The sequence below is a fragment of the Podarcis filfolensis genome (assembly GCF_964270895.1).
Source record: "Podarcis filfolensis genome assembly, chromosome: 2".
Lineage (NCBI taxonomy): Eukaryota > Metazoa > Chordata > Lepidosauria > Squamata > Lacertidae > Podarcis > Podarcis filfolensis.
Window position 1 is genome coordinate 87397034 of NC_139605.1, and position 16134 is coordinate 87413167.

General features: G+C 43.2%; 1 protein-coding gene across 7 annotated transcripts in view; it reads left to right on the forward strand.

Annotated features, from left to right (window-relative positions):
* Nucleotides 1-16134, forward strand: part of SEPTIN9 (septin 9) — a 220646-nt gene that overhangs the window by 152837 nt on the left and 51675 nt on the right. Inside the window, exon 1 of one of the 7 annotated variants that reach the window (XM_083597914.1) lies at nucleotides 11233-11375. The exons of the other annotated variants lie outside the window; for them this stretch is intronic. The gene's annotated coding sequence lies outside the window, so the exon portion shown is untranslated. Of the gene's footprint in view, nucleotides 1-11232; nucleotides 11376-16134 lie in introns of those variants that run through there. 7 annotated transcript variants of the gene reach the window in all.

Sequence of the window (16134 nt, forward strand, 5' to 3'; positions counted from 1 at the left end):
TATGCCCTGTGGTGCTGCGGTGCTCTGGGATAAGGTTCAGCACTCTACAAGAAAGTGTTTCCCTGAAAATAAGAGCCATCTGGTTGCTCTGCTGCAAGCTCTATGCCTCGCTTTGCAGGCCTTGCTGTAGAAGCAGGATGTTGCCCTTGGCTAAAACCAAAGTGCACCAGAAAGAAAAGCTACATCCTTCCTGAGCAACTGAAAAACCTTCAGAGCAGAGCACCCCTGACCTCAGTGAACCTGCGAGTGCTTCTCCTCCACCCTCTCACCGCAGCTCAGCTCAGATCTCAAAAGCCAAGCCGCTTGGTGAATGGGGAAGGAAAAGAACACCGTTCCCAGCCATTAAGTTGATAATACTTAACATTTATGTAGTGCGTTTTAATATACAGTAATTACCTCCACATTGCAGCTGAAGAAGAGAGAATGGTAGCTTACATATGTAAAGGCAGCTGTGGAGTTTGTGGTTGAGGTGATATTTGAACCAAGGGACTTCCTTTCTCATAGCTGACGCTAGTAGCCAGTAACCTCCATTACTAGCTCTCAAGTTCTAAGGGGGAAAGCAACTGCCAAGAGCTATCTGCTGGCAAGACAGAATTTGCTACATGTAAACTATCTTGGAAAGCTATACACCGTTTAAAACAAAAACCTTTTCTTTAAATCTTGTCTTGACACATATCCCCAAGCCTAAGAACTCCGCTCAGAAGTTTTTGGATTTAAGACAGCATGGTTCCCATTGACTCCCAATGGATGTAATAAGACTCTCCCAGCACACAAGGCAACACACAAACCCCAAACAGTGGGATGGGGAACGTTGGGGCCACTTGCAGTATTGTTGCCCAGGGGACAGAGGGCATGTTCACATTACCACTTTAAAATGCAGCAAAGTCATTCCATCTGCTTTGTTTCAAGCTGCATTTGCACAGTGTTGTATTGATTGATTGATTGATTGATTGATTGATTGATTGAATTTATATACCCAGAGGTCTCACCTCAGAGAGGGAGCAGGGAAGTCTTCACATGACCATTTTGGTTTCCTTGCTCCTGCCACACACACCCCTGAACTCCGATTTATTGATTTCGTACGCCACTGGGTTGTAGGAAAAATCTCAAAGCAGTTTACAAACTCCTATTTGTGAAATTGTTGTCTGTGCATGTGTGCTCATCTGCACATGTGCGACGGCTGTCTCAAATGTACACACCATTCTGAAGCTTACATTTTATAGCTGGATTGAAGCTGGTTTGAGGGAGTGGAGAAGCATAAAAAAGCAGTATTTTAAAGAAACTACAGAGTTAATATAGATTGTGGCTAACATTATGTGACTGTGGCTTCAAAAACTAGCAGTGGGTGCTCCTGGTTGTGGAGTAAATGGTAATGTGAACATATCCAAAGAATACTTTTGCCCTGGATTTGGAGGATGATCTAGAGCCTGTGAAAGGCAATTTGCAAACCTAGTGCATGTATAACTGCACTATGTTTAGTCTCCATGGACTTAAGCCCATTGAAGTTTAAATGGGCCAAGTTTGTAAATTTGTGGATTGTATTATTCAAGTAGTGAGATTATCTCTCTTTTATTGGATCTTCTCTTGCTAAATTAGAAATAGTTTTTTTTAAAAAAATCACAGAATTTAATACATTGAAAAACTTAGCAAGGCTTGAAGTCCTTCTAGTGTATCACCATGGAATACTGCGGCAGGTTTCTCCTTATTGCATTTTGATTGGCAATGTTAACATCAGAACTCATCATGTCAAAGGTGTTCCGTCCCTAGCTCCACTCTAATCTTTAAAAAGTTCCAAAAGGAGGCTGAATGAAGAAACAACTGGGTTCAGACAGGTTTTATGTATTTACTTTAAGGACATATGTAGAAAGTAGGAAAACCTGGATTTGTCCAACAGACTACACAAGCTTCAATAGATTTCTGTGTCATTGCAGTGAGCAGCCAGTTATTCATTTTGGCTTTACCAGGCTAACCTTGTACCAACACGGTGTGTGAAGGAGGCAAGAGGCTAAACACAGCTTCCAATTTGACATTGCCACAAAGTTTGCAGAGATGCAGCAGAGTTGTTACAACATGGAGCTGTAGTAACTCAGTTTTTCTCCTCTCCAGCTTCTTTGTACAAGTGTAAAACTGCTTAGTCCGCCACTGCCTGGTTCTTCTCTTTACCTTAACTTGGAATTCCTAGGGCAGCATTCCAGGTCCCATCAGTACAGGGAAAGGAATTTTCCAAACTGCAGCAGTTATTGATAATAGAGAAGCTCTCAAAGGCTCTGAAGGTTTTTTTCAAAGTGCAGGATATTTGTGAATGTGCATTTTTGAGTCAAAGTTGTGACCCTATTTAGCTTTAAGACCTAGGGGGCCTTTGTGTTCTTGTGTAATTTCTATTTGGTGCTGCTCCAAGTATTTCACTGGTGTCCCCTGAATGTTTTGCACCTGGGAAACCATGCTTTGCCCAGTGGCTCACAAACCTGCAACTCCATTGGAGCAGAAAGGAAGGGTTGAGCTGCCCTCTGGAGGTGAGAGGCTGTCCTTGTTCATAAGCACATTTAATTTTTCCTTAACCTCTGTGATGAGCCAATTCAGCATAACCGTGCCCGGCAGGCTTATAATGGAGGAACCGGTTCAGTATTATAATGCAGAGATCTCAGCAGAATTGTTCAGTTCTGAATTGCCCGACTGAATTTGGCTTCATTTTATTAGGTGATCTCGGTTCATTCTCTCCCCCCTTCACCATCCCCACCTGCTCTATTGGTTAAAGAAATCTCAATTAAATTTGAATTAAAATGGTGTGAGACCTTTGGAGGAATGTTGCATTTCATATTTGACGCACCGTTTTCTTCCACTACTACAGTAAGGGTGGTGGTGGTGGCAAGAATTGGGAAGGAGTGGCTGAACATAGGATGGCTGCTTACTGGGTGGCCAGTAAGCTCTGCAGAGCATCAGATGGACATGGGGAGAGAAAACAGGGACTGAGCATTAGAGATGGGTGTAGGAGTGAGAAACAGGAAGCACTAATGGGGCAAACTGAGGAATAGACCTGTTGCAGAGGCAAACAGGAAGACCAGGTGAATGTGTTCTTATAGTCAGAGCGAACTATCCTAATGATCCTATACATCTATGGGAAATCTAAACATATCAAGCAATCCCAGCTCAGACCTTGGAGCATGATTATGCACAGCAAGAGTGCCTGGCACTCTTGAGTCACTCCCGACAAGTCACTCTTCCCACACTGCCTAGCTGAGCAGACTAGCTGCAACATAATCACCAAACAGACCTCCCCCGCCCCAAAGCTGTTCACATTAGCCCCCCACTGAGCTGTTATTGGCTGGTTGCCCACTAGATACAGTTCAGATACCATTTTGTACAGACAATATCCGCTCTTGGATCAGAGCCGGCTCAGCTATTAGGCAGGCTGAGGCCTCTGCTTCAGGCAGCAGAAGCCCCCATGCAGCACGCCCATGGGTGCCCTGCCTGCCCTGCCACCTCCACCAGCGGCAGAGAAGTGCCACTGCCATCGGCACTGATTTTAGGCAAAACCACATCCATTTTGGGTGCAATCTCTCCCAAAATCAGTGCCAGTGGTGGTGCCACTCCTTCCCCCACATCAGATGTGGCAGGGCATGTGGTGGCAGCAACAGCAGGAGCAGGTAGATGGTGGTGGGAGCAGTGGCAGGGCAATGCAGCACTTCCTGTTTCACTTCAAGTGGTGAAATGGGACACGACACCCTGTCTTGGATAGAGTTAATAGGCACACAACACACAGCCATGCATGAGATAGCACTGAAGCAGTAGTGTGTATTTATGTGTATTAGAACTCCACTTTAGGCCCGTGAGGCTATTTTGGCCAAGCCCTGCCCACCTGTCTTAAACCTGATGTCATATATGTCAGGTGCCGGAAAGGTAAAGTCATGGCTGGACCAAAACGGGGTTTGAAGGCACCATCGACCAGCTGCTTGAGGTTGCCTATAGAGCCAGCTGCATAGTGCCTGACATGGCTCTTCTCAGGCCCTGGTGGTCAACTGATTGTTAGGGCTCCCATAATGTTGTGCACAGATCTCTACTGGCAGAGGTGATCAGCTAACCATTGATGCCTGCAGGGAGCCAAGGGCAGCATGTTGACACTTTGATCTTCAGCTGACCGTAGCAGCTTCAAAGCACCACACATGTCACACCGTTTAATTTCAAATGGTGCAGGTAAAATTGGGACACCTGATGCCCCACACACCTGTCAAACTTGGGCTACGGTGGTTGGAGGAGATAAGGCCAGATCCTCCACTTCAGAAAGACCCTGTATTTCTGAAATCTATTGATTATTGTGTTTATATTCTGCCTTTCCTGTAAAGAGCTCAAGGTGCACCTATGGCTGCACAACTCCCTGTATTGTCTTCACAACAACCCTGTGAGGTAGGTTAGGTTGAGAGAAGGTGACTGGCCCAAGTTCACCCAAGTGAGCTTCATGGCTGTGTGTGGATACAGCCAGTCTCCCAGATCCTTGGCCAGCATTTTGCCCACTATACCACACTGGCTCCGAATTAGGGCAGTACCCTTTTTAGGCCAACCAAAGCAGTGTGCAGAGACTTTTGAGTTCTCCAGAACTAGATGGCAAACACAGCAACATTTTTTTACACAGTGTTATATATGGGTCTTATGGAGGGCTGCTGCACACATTATACAGTGAGAAGCACTTGCCGCTAAGGGGTGCATCTTTTTACACCCATATTCTATTTTTTAAAAATCACCTTCCAGTTCTGTAGCGTGAGTCCCAGGTAGTGCTTCTGAAGAACTGTATGAAATAGGGAAGCCAAAAGATTATGTGTCAGAAGAAAATGACAAATCAAGAAGTCAATGGAGCATGTGGGTATTTGCTCAATAGTTCTTCATTCAGATTTGAAACTCTGAAAGTTGTTAACTGAAATAATGTACATTAAAAATAAAAGAACCCACCTCCTTAGCAGTGGAATGTACACAATTTACACCAAATTTTGAAAGGGTTAGAGTTCTGGCGATTATATTTAATAGGAAGCATTATAGTGGCTATATTTTAAGAGCAAACCTTGCAGGGGTGAAATCAGCATTCACCTTGCATCACCAACATTTGACATCTGACTGAAGGTGTCAGCAGGCATACAGAAAGAGTGAATCCAGCAAGCATTGTGCACCTGGATTTTCAAAACACTTCTGACAACAAATCTCATGTGAATCCTTTAAAGAAACTCAGAGTGAGGCATGGGGGTGGATGGGAAATGAGTGGTATACTTACAGTACCTGACTGAAAGATCTATGAGTAAGCAGGAAGGGGAATGCCAGGTACATCACCACTATGAGAGAGGGGGGGAAAATATTGGTGGAATTCCCCAGATATTAGGACAGAAGACTCAACAAACAGAGTCATTCAATCGGAGAAGTTGAAACAGGGTGGTGTTGTGGATGGGAAGCAGGCAAGTCTCCAGTCCCAATGTACTGCGAGTATAGGATTGCTCTGTTGGTGCCTGTAATAGGTGGGAATTTGTATCCTCCTTTGTTTTTATGTGTTCCAATTTATTCTTATTCATTCAATTTATTTTGGAAAATACAGTATATAAGCAAGCTAGAGAAACATGATGTACTCTACCTGAATCTCCAAGCTTAGTAAACAATAGCCCTCCTGGCTGATGCATTGCATCACTTGGATTTTGTTTGCAGAAGTTGTGAAAAAGGTGTTACTCGTAATGCTAGTACTGTTTTTATACACCGTCATCAGGCTCTCGTATGGAGTGATATGGACACCAAGAGAATTATGTGCGAATCTGAGCCAGGAGTTGGTTCATAGGATTTAGATCCTTTTGACTGGCAGTAATTCTCCAGGCAGGGTCTCGGGTAAGGTGGGGCTTGGAGATACTTTGGATTGAACTGGGGACCTTTTGTATGTAAGGCATGTACTCTGTCGCTGACTTACGGCCCCTCCGTGCTTCCTATACTGGGTATGTAAGGCTGGTTTAGCAACCCTGTTGCTTGTTCTTGAAAGCAGCCTGCTATCTTTGTAGCTATCTCTTAAATGTAACCAAAACGTTATCTTTATGTTGCTGCTGCAGTCTCTGGAACAGCTCAGCCCATAGCATAGCATGACAGGTCAAAATGCAGCAAATTTCCTGTTTAAACTAAATAATGACATTCATAGTTTGGCTTAACAGCCTTTCACTTATTTATCAGTTAACATTCCCATTTTTTCCCCTTCCTCTAAAAAAACAAAATTCCATTTGATCCCCTTCCCAAGTTTCTGCATAGAAGCAATATTTCACCAACTTATAGCTGCTCCCTGGATTTTTTATTATTATTATTTTTTGTCTTGGTGCTGTAGGAGAATGGACCATTAGATGAACTTTGAAACATTTCCAAGCCCCATTAGTCTGTGTCTGCAAATTCTTTTGAGGTTACCTCCAGGCCTGTTCACAACTGGTTTTCCTTTCAGCTTCTTGAAAGACAGAGTAGATTTCCCCGCCCCCCCCCCCCCCCTGGTTCTGGTACACGTTGCCTAGTACTATGCTCCACTGATACACATTTCCAAATAACATGCTTGTGGAGAGGTGTGTAAACAGAGCTGTCACCTTTTCAGAGGCAGGAGCCCTGTTTCTTTAATGCCTACATGGCAGACACAAATTCAACAAGTGAGGCTTTCACTGCATCAGATAATGTGATGAGAAAGCTTCTTCTGTTGAATTTCTGCCTGTTATTCATTTATCTTATGGTTTCTGTCCTACCCTCCCCTAGTGTCCGCTGAAGACAGTGTAGTATAAATATTTAAAATCACAATTCAATAATATATATATATTTAAAAGCCTCACACCAATAAAGCTTCATAGGATGCATCCTACCTGAGATGGGAACCACCAACCATAGAATATACACGGGCCCAAAATGTGTTGGTGTGAGTTTGCTAGCTTTCATGATGAAAGGTTCCCTCCAAGTCTGCAAGCTCTTGCCTGCAGCATTTGATCAAAGCATCCCTTCTTTTGCCTGCATAGCAACTTTCACCAAACTGGTGCCCTTCATGAAAGTTGAAGTCCCATTTGTTAGGGCAGGGGATGGCAACACAGGAATGGAAGCCGACTCCCTCTGAAGACCAGTGAATAGTCCACTGCCCCCCCCCCCAATGTTTCTCTCAAAGCTAATCTACATTCTTATGTTTCTTCCTGATACATACACATTCCACTAGACTGAAATGCCAGATTCTTCATTCTTTTAGAAGACGACCACAATTACTGTGCTCAGTGGCATATAAAGAGCAAACAGCAAAATAATTGTTTCCCAAATGTTACTCCATTCGTCTAACCATAAAAGCCTGGCTTTTTTTCTGGGTGGGGCAGGGGGGAAAGAATTCCAGTGCACAGAAAACCTGGTTGAAAGGGCAGACAGATTTTAAAGCAAGCATTCGTGTTTCTAGAGCTGCTTTCCTCAACAGCTAGCAACTTGGCAAAGTTCCCTTAACAGCCATATTTACTCCAAATTAAATGTGCTCATAATTTTATCCAAAACATGCATCCCAAGAAAGTGAGGGGAATAAAAAACAACTACTGGGGAAGACATCATTTTAATAGCCTGATCCTTTAGTGCCATTGGGATCAGTCAGGTTAGGCACACTTAATGCACTGGATCAGGCCTTCATCAGCTTTAAGTCTGCAGTCAGGAAACCCAGTCCTGTGTTAAAAATGCCTCTGCCGCCCAACTGCTTCACCCATAACAAGTCATTCAGTCTCCTGAACTCCAGCCAGTTCAGTTTCCATCTTCATTGTTTTCACTTTGTCCATTTGTGCTACCATTTGGCTTGTTCTTTGTTCTCCCTCCACATTGCCCCATTAAGGCCTTGTTTGCTTTCCCATTCTGTGTTTTGAGATACCTGTACTTTTGTCTTAGGATGGGAGGACTTTGGCAAGGGAGGGAGAGAAATGAGCACCAGTGCTTTACAGTGGTACCTTGGGTTACATATGCTTCAGTTACAGACTCCGCTAACCCAGAAATAGTGCTTCAGGTTAAGAACTTTGCTTCAGGATGAGAACAGAAATCGTGCTCCGGCAGCGCGGCAGCAGCAGGAGGCCCCATTAGCTAAAGTGGTGCTTCAGGTTAAGAACAGTTTCAGGTTAAGTACGGACCTCCAGAACAAATTAAGTACTTAACCCGAGGTACCACTGTATGTGTGAGGGGGCCAGCCTTGGAATGGGCGTGGTGGTGGGGAGATATCAATAGGCATCATGTGTGCTTAGTTATACAAAGACCTTAGGACAACAGTTTAACATCACAACAACCCTGTGGAGTAGACCTACCTAGATAATTGCCCAAAACCATTAGCCAAATTAAGGTGGGATTTGGATTTAGCTTTGCCATTTCCAAGCCCCATGTTCCCAACTGCTTTTCTTCACTGGCTTTTTGCATTGCCGCTGCTGTGTGTGTGTAAAACTGAATAAATGTATGTTTAAGTTTTTTGTTTTTTTTAAATAATATTTTATTAAGATTTTTACATTACAAAAAATAAAAACAAACAGAAAAAGAAAAAAGAGAAGAAAAAAAAAAAAGATCTTTCCATCACATTATTTTTCATTTACTTGTTTCTTGGACCTCCTCATACCTCTCTTTTTTGTATTCCAATTCACTTTATTAACTCAGCAAGTTGTTTCCCTCTTTATTCTACCCAAATCCTTATTCTTAAATTGTTACGTTCTTAATATTTTACTTTAATAAACCCATTATTTTTTTTCCCGTATTCTTTTAACTCATTACAGCTAGAAATCTCTTAATTTTAATCCAACATTATTCTAAAATTCATTAATTTTACAATATTTCTGTAAATACTCTTTAAATTTCTTCCAATCTTCTTCCACTGACTCTTCCCTCTGGTCTCGGATCCTGCCGGTCATTTCCGCCAATTCCATATAGTCCATCACCTTCATCTGCCATTCTTCCAGAGTGGGTAAATCTTGTGTCTTCCAATGTTTTGCAATAAGTATTCTTGCTGCTGTTGTGGCGTACATAAAGAAAGTTCTATCCTTCTTTAACACCAATTGATCAACCATGCCCAGGAGAAAGGCCTCTGGTTTCTTCAAGAAACTATATTTAAATACTTTTTTCAATTCATTATATATCATCTCCCAGAAGGCCTTGATCCTTGGGCACGTCCACCAAAGGTGAAAAAATGTGCCTTCATTTTCTTTGCATTTCCAACATTTGTTATCGGGCAAGTGATAAATTTTTGCAAGCTTGACCGGGGTCATGTACCACCTATAAATCATTTTCATAATATTCTCTCTTAAGGCACTACATGCCGTAAATTTCATACCTGTGGTCCATAACTGTTCCCAGTCAGCAAACATTATATCATGTCCAACATCTTGTGCCCATTTAATCATTGCAGATTTAACCGTTTCATCCTGCGTATTCCATTTTAACAGCAAGTTATACATTCTTGAAAGTATCTTAGTTTTAGGATCTAGCAATTCTGTTTCTAATTTTGATTTTTCCACCTGGAAGCCAATTTTCTTATCCAGATTATATGCCTCCATTATCTGATAATAATGGAGCCAATCTCGCACTTTGTTCTTTAGTTTCTCAAAACTCTGCAATTTTAATCTATCTCCATCTTGTTCCAAAATTTCCCAGTATTTCGGCCATTTAGCCTCCATATTAAGCTTTTTCTGAGCTTTCGCTTCCATCGGTGACAGCCACCTTGGGGTTTTATTCTCCAATAAGTCTTTATACCTTATCCAAACATTAAACAGTGCTTTCCTAACAATATGATTTTTAAATGCTTTATGGGCTTTGACCTTATCATACCACAGATATGCATGCCATCCAAATACATTGTTGAACCCTTCCAAGTCCAAGATGTCTGTGTTTTCAAGAAGTAGCCATTCTTTCAGCCAGCAGAAAGCTGCTGATTCATAATAAAGTTTAAGGTCCGGCAGGGCAAATCCACCTCTTTCCTTTGCATCCGTTAATATTTTAAATTTTATTCTAGGCTTCTTGCCCTGCCAGACAAATCTTGAGATATCTCTTTGCCACTTCTTGAAACAATCCATCTTGTCCACAATTTGTAATGCCTGAAACAGAAACAGCATTCTCGGCAATACATTCATTTTTATAGCTGCAATACGGCCCAGCAAGGAAAGTTTCAGATTTGACCATATTTCTAGATCTTTTTTCACTTCGCCCCAGCATTTTTCATAGTTATCTTTAAATAAATTCCCATTTTTTGCTGTCATATTAATCCCCAAGTATTTAACTTTCTTAACCACTGTTAAACCTGTCATATTCTGGAACCTCTCCGTCTCAGTTTGTGTTAAATTTTTCTCTAAAACCTTAGTTTTTGACTTGTTCAGTTTAAACCCTGCAACCTGACCAAATTATTATAAATTCATTCCAAATGATTATTATTATTATTATTATTATTATTAATTATTATAAACCTGACCCTGCAACCTGACCAAATGTATGTTTAAGTTTTTTTGGGGGGGGCGGCTCTTCACTGGCATTAATCTTCTGCTTTGAATTAGCACTCATGCTTTTGAAGTGCAGCCTTTTGATCTTCTACATGTTTACTCAGAAGTAAGTTTCACTGAGCCCTGTTTAGGGACGTTTTTAATATTTGATGTTTTAATCTGTTGGGAACAACCCAGAGTGGCTGGGGAAACCCAGCCGGATGAGTGGGGTATAAATAATATATTATTATTGGGAGTTCAGTGGGGCTTTTCATGAGTGTGCAGAGGATTGTGACCAGGCTTGCAGAACTTTACCAGGACTCTGCTGTGAGCAAGCTTGTTGCTGCCTTTGCCAGCTCAGATTCCCCTTGGTGGGAGAGGATACACAGGCTCAATCTGTGCATGTTTACTTGGTAGAAAGGCCTGCTTGAATCCAACAGGACTTGCTCCTTGGGAGAAAAAAAAAGTGCAGAGCATTGCAGACCTAGACCTAAGCATGCTTTTTTTTTTTTTTTGCAAGCCCCGCTGAAATGAATGACATTTACTTTTTTAAAGTAAACATGTTTGAAGACAGGATATTAGTTTCTGAGTCTGCCATGAGAGAGTTTTAACCACCAAAGCCTCATCTCCTCCTTGAAGACACTGTGCTGCCTTCAGGAGAACTTGTCCAGCCGTTTTCCTTTTTTTAAACAGCCGGGTCTGGACCTTTCCCCTTTTTAGCCGCTCTGGCTTTGCTATCTGCACCCCTGGGCAGCAATTATCCCCCACTCCCAGCTTCTGCCTACCTCCATTGCACTGTGGGATGCTCATTATTCAGAGAATGACAATGCTCCTTTGATCATTGACTAGCATTCTGAACCATGTGACCCTGGAGGGGGCGGGTCTTTCTCTGCTAACACAGCCAGGAGAATAAGAGAGTTTTCAGCTGCTTGGGTGAGTCTCCTCAAAACTGCCTTTGTTCTTTGAAATAATTCAAACTTTTTTCTCCTACCCCTTTGCACTGCAACTGCAGATAGGTTGCTGTCTCTCTCTCCTCCCCACTTCCTGCCTCAGGTTGCGTTGCCATTCTGGCTTTGTGCAGGGTGGGGGGGGGGTGCAGGAAGGGTGGGCTGGAGGAAGGAAAGAAATCCTTGTGTTTTGTGGGCTGTTTTATGACAAGGCAATTGGATTTGCGAGGAAGGAAGGATTCAAGCTTCTTTCCCATTCAGGTTTAGCGGTGCCTGGTGTGATGTGGCGTGGCGTGGTTTTTGGGGGGTGGGTGGGGAAGGGTGCAGAAAGCGTGTGAGCCTCATGTCTAGGACCCTGAAACTAGCGAGAACCAGGGACTAGGGGAATTCAGTTTCCATGTCTTGACCAGATTTCTTCGCTGCAGAAAGAAAAGGGCTTTGTGCCTCACAGCTATCTCTTTGTAAATATTTGGCCAATGGAGCCGAGTGTGCTAATTTCTGCCTCTGAGGCTTCCCCACCCCACCCCCAGTTTTTCCTCTCTCCACATAGTGTACGTTGCACTCTAAAGAGAAGGGACAAAACTTCACTGTAATCCACCCCCCCTCCCAAACCCATCCTCCCCTTTACTACTTATTATCTAGCCATCTGGCTTGAGAAAGCACAGTGTGAGTGCCTGGGTTTTCCTGTCTTTGCAGAACATAAGCCCCAGAGGTAGGTGTGCTGGACTTGTACATGCCTTGGTTTTTAAACTCTGCTAACTGTTCCTCTGGGAACTTCTTCCTCTCTCTGCCCCCCCTCTGGGTTTTGCTGTGTTCATCAGTACTGCTGGGGCTCCGCCACTTATGGGGGGTGGGTTGTAGGAAACAGAAAATGGGGCTGTATATCCCCCCCTTGTTTTTAATGTGTGTTGGAGGAGGGAGGGAGGCAGAGAGGTTTCCAAATAAACTGTTCTGAAAAGGAATAAACTGTTCTGAAAAGGAATTTTAGAGTACGGGAGTTACGGGTGCAGGATTGCTGTGGGGCAAAATATTCTGTGTATTGGGATGCATGGGGTGTTTCTCTATAGTGAGGGTATATCTGGTGCCCCTTCTTGGTTGAAGGAGGGGCGTCGGAAGTTATTGATTTAGTAACATGCAGTGTGGCTTCATTTGGGAATGGATCAAATGGCAACCACCCAACCTTTGTAAAACTCATTTCCCTTTGGGCAAACTTTGGAATGAAATACGATGTATGCAGGCCTTTGTGTTGAGGCCTACTGTGTGCCATGGGGCCAGCAGGGTTAGGTGGGTGTGGGGATGCTGAGGCCTTTTTTATTCTTGGAGGGGGGGCAAGGCTGTTTTGCAGCTATCTTACACTTTTCTTTCCATCCCAAAATGTGCTTCTTTAACCTTTAAGTCTTTGCAGTTTTGCCAAGATAACCACATGGAGTGCACAGGGGTAGGGGGTGGGAGGGAGTTGCAGTTGCTCCTTTCTTTTTCTTTTTTGCAAGCTGAGAATGAGAAGGGAATGTAGGAAGGGAAGGGAATAGACCTGAAATGCAAACTTGTCCATTCACAGTTGTGGAGTGGAGTGAAGGGAGCAGTATGGGCCCTGTGGTTTCTGAAGGGGGGCACTAATCCATGCAGTGCCAAGGTGCATGGGTTGTTTGCATTCCCTGGTAGGTGCCCTCTGCAGTCACTTCCAGAAGAGGGTTTGCACACGCCGGCACACCTTCCCCAAATCAAATCTAAAAACAACTTTCCCTTAAACTCAAAACTTCTCTTGTGTATGAAACTGACATCCTTGCTTTAATTTTCCCAGTGGGAAGGGAAGAATGCTTCCCCTATCTTTTCATGCTAACAAAGCTGAGACTGGGATGAACCTGACATGATCTAGTGCAGGACCCACTGGGACCTCCTGTGTCCTCCATGAAGGAATAACAACTTTCTTTTCCGTTCCTCCTATCCCTATAACAAGCCGGGACAAGAGGCTGAGTATGTGCAGCTGGGATTCTAATTGTGCCATTGTTCCTAGCTGATGGGGAGACAGATTGCAGTTACTGAGTCTTGCATGCCAAATCTTTTCTTCCTAGCAGGAATGGGTAGGTTGTGGTTTTTTGGGTTGTTTTTTTTTTACTACTGAAGGCAAATCTCCCTCTTCATTCAAATCCCTTCTCAAACTTCATATTGTGAAAACGTTGGCTCAATATCTCAGTCCCTTTCTTCGATATCTCAGTCCCTTTCTTCGAGCAAAATGATGCTTAAGCATGTGTAATATCATTTGCTTGTGTCAATTCAATGTAGTATCTCATATCCTCTCTCCCCCCCCCCATCTCCCTCTGTTGTTCCATTCCCTCCCAGCTGTTTCATACTTCAAAATCTAGACTGGAAGCTCCTTGAGGCAGAGACCTGTCCTTTTTCTTTATTTGCTATATTTGTCTGTAAGGTGCCATGTTCACTGATGGTTCTGTGCAGATGATAAAAGCCGGATGAGCTGCAAACTCATCAGGATATTTTAGGCATCCTTAATTTGCATAAATGTGGTGGCTGCCGGAGCATTATCTTGTTGCATTTCTCTAGTGCATTTCGTTTCATTTTGGAGGAGACACAAGAGTGGTGTTGGCCTTGTAATCCCCTTCCTTTAGTCCACTCTACAATCATGCCCTTGTTGTTTTGTAGCAAAGTTACTGGACTTGAACTGAGGGGAGATTGTTGTTGTGTTGTGTGTGTATATCATAATGTAAGTTGCCTTACTGTGTGCTGTGCCCCCAAAAGCAGCCCATACAGTTTATAAATAACATGTATTATGGCTTAAGAAGCTAGATCTGAAGGCTGCAGGCGATGGGAAATAAATTAGCCTTTTGAAAAAGGAAGAAGCTTGTTTGAACTATGTTTGTAGGAGTGCCTTGTAAGAGGAAGCTCATTAAACCTTTTGTGTATTGATCATCCCTGTTTCAATTAGAGCCAGTGAAAGCTTCTGGGTTCTCTCTTTCTCTCTCCATGTGGGGAATAAGCGTTGGCCCGCCTCTTGGTTGAAGGAGCCTTTGAAACAAGTAAGAGAGAAAAGAACTAAGCTAGCTCATAGTTTGAAAAAGCTCAAGAGAGATTGTGCACACATTGCCCCTTGCCAAGAGATGTTTGTGCCGTTTACTAACAGGCCAGCCTCCAAGCTGTGGCTGAAGGGCATTCCACTAGCAGGAAGGTAAAGTAAGGATGTAAACTGCCTTCTTCCTATAGCAAAATAGCAGTGTCAGATACCCCAGGCTACAAAATGCTTACTCCATGATAAAGGGAATAAAAAAGGAAGGCAGGCGCAAAGAGGAAGAAAAATCTCCCACACCAGTATGTATGAAACTTGGGGGTGTGTCTTCAGTCCTTTGTGTACAGGAGAGGATTTGCCAGCAAATGACATGCCCTTCAGCGTTTGAGAGTGGTTGGCATTGCACAGCAGTTAAAGTCTTGAAGCCTGTGCACACTTGGGAGTAAGTCCACACACATGCAGTGAGGGTTGTTTCTGAGTAAACGTCCTGTATGAGTGTGCAACTTGCTTTCTAAGATTAACCTAAGCCTTGCATCTGTAATGGGAGTATTCATTACAGGTATTTAATGAGGTTCCACGGAAAGGGGCCTTTGTGCACAAACAAGTGGGGAAATTCATTTCAAATGATTTAATTGCGTCCAACCATTCTGAAGTGCTATTGTTGTTTGAGAATTACTTTATTCTAAATGATAACAACTGGGCTGGAAGGTGGGAATTTAGTTTGGAACACTTCAGTTCAAATCCTACCTTGCCAAATTAGGCAGATAAGCTGCCTACATTGGAGACAGCAATATATTTTTCCAAGTGGGTGTCAAAGCAAATATGCAAAATAAATGAACACACACAACTAGCATCTTGAGAAGGTTGAATATTTCTGGCAGATCTGGTGACTGATCAGTGGTGAGGCCTGGCCTCTGATAAACTTCTTTCCAGCTGTACAGCTCCATGGGTTCACAGCAGGTTGACCTGCTAGGTAGACCTGACATCCAAACAATGCAACTGAAACCCTCATCCCCACCCCCCACCCCGACTCCCTTCACCTCCTGTAGCCCGTAACTAATTGCACTGCTGCTACAATTAACTTCACAGCACCTCACCCCACTGCATTTCCCTAAAGAAATAAAACCAGGTTAACAACACTGGACTACACTCCAGAGTTGTCATACTCATGTTGCTTAAGGAAGGGTGTGGGTAGTGTTATCACAACACTGGGCCACTTTGTAGGGTTGGCATAACTCACACCACCTCAGCCACAGTCTTGCTCCCTGCAATATAATAATAGAGGACTTTAGTGGCATTAACAAAGTACTTTTTAAGATGTTTAGAAACTCAGAAAATTCTCCCCCTCCCCCATGCAATAAGACTTGAATGAGGAAGCTCATGAGCTTCTGTGTCCGCTACTACCATTTGTTTCTGAGTTGACACACTTCCCTAGTCACAACCACACTAAAATTCTGGAAATCCGTCCCCCCCCCATGGGGCAGTGATCACTTCCCCACCAGAGAAGATAAGCAGAAAAGGCTTAAAAACAAACCAAGAACTTAGATAACAATGAGTGTTTCACTCTAGCTTTCTAGGATTTCATTGCTAGGAATTCATTGCCTAAAAACACTGAAAGGTGGAAGCAAGCTAGTTTCGCACAGAACAAATGGGAAGAACAGTACCTGTACATTTTGTCTTCAGGAGATTATGGTCTGGGGAAAACCCCAATGAGCACGCGTATTGA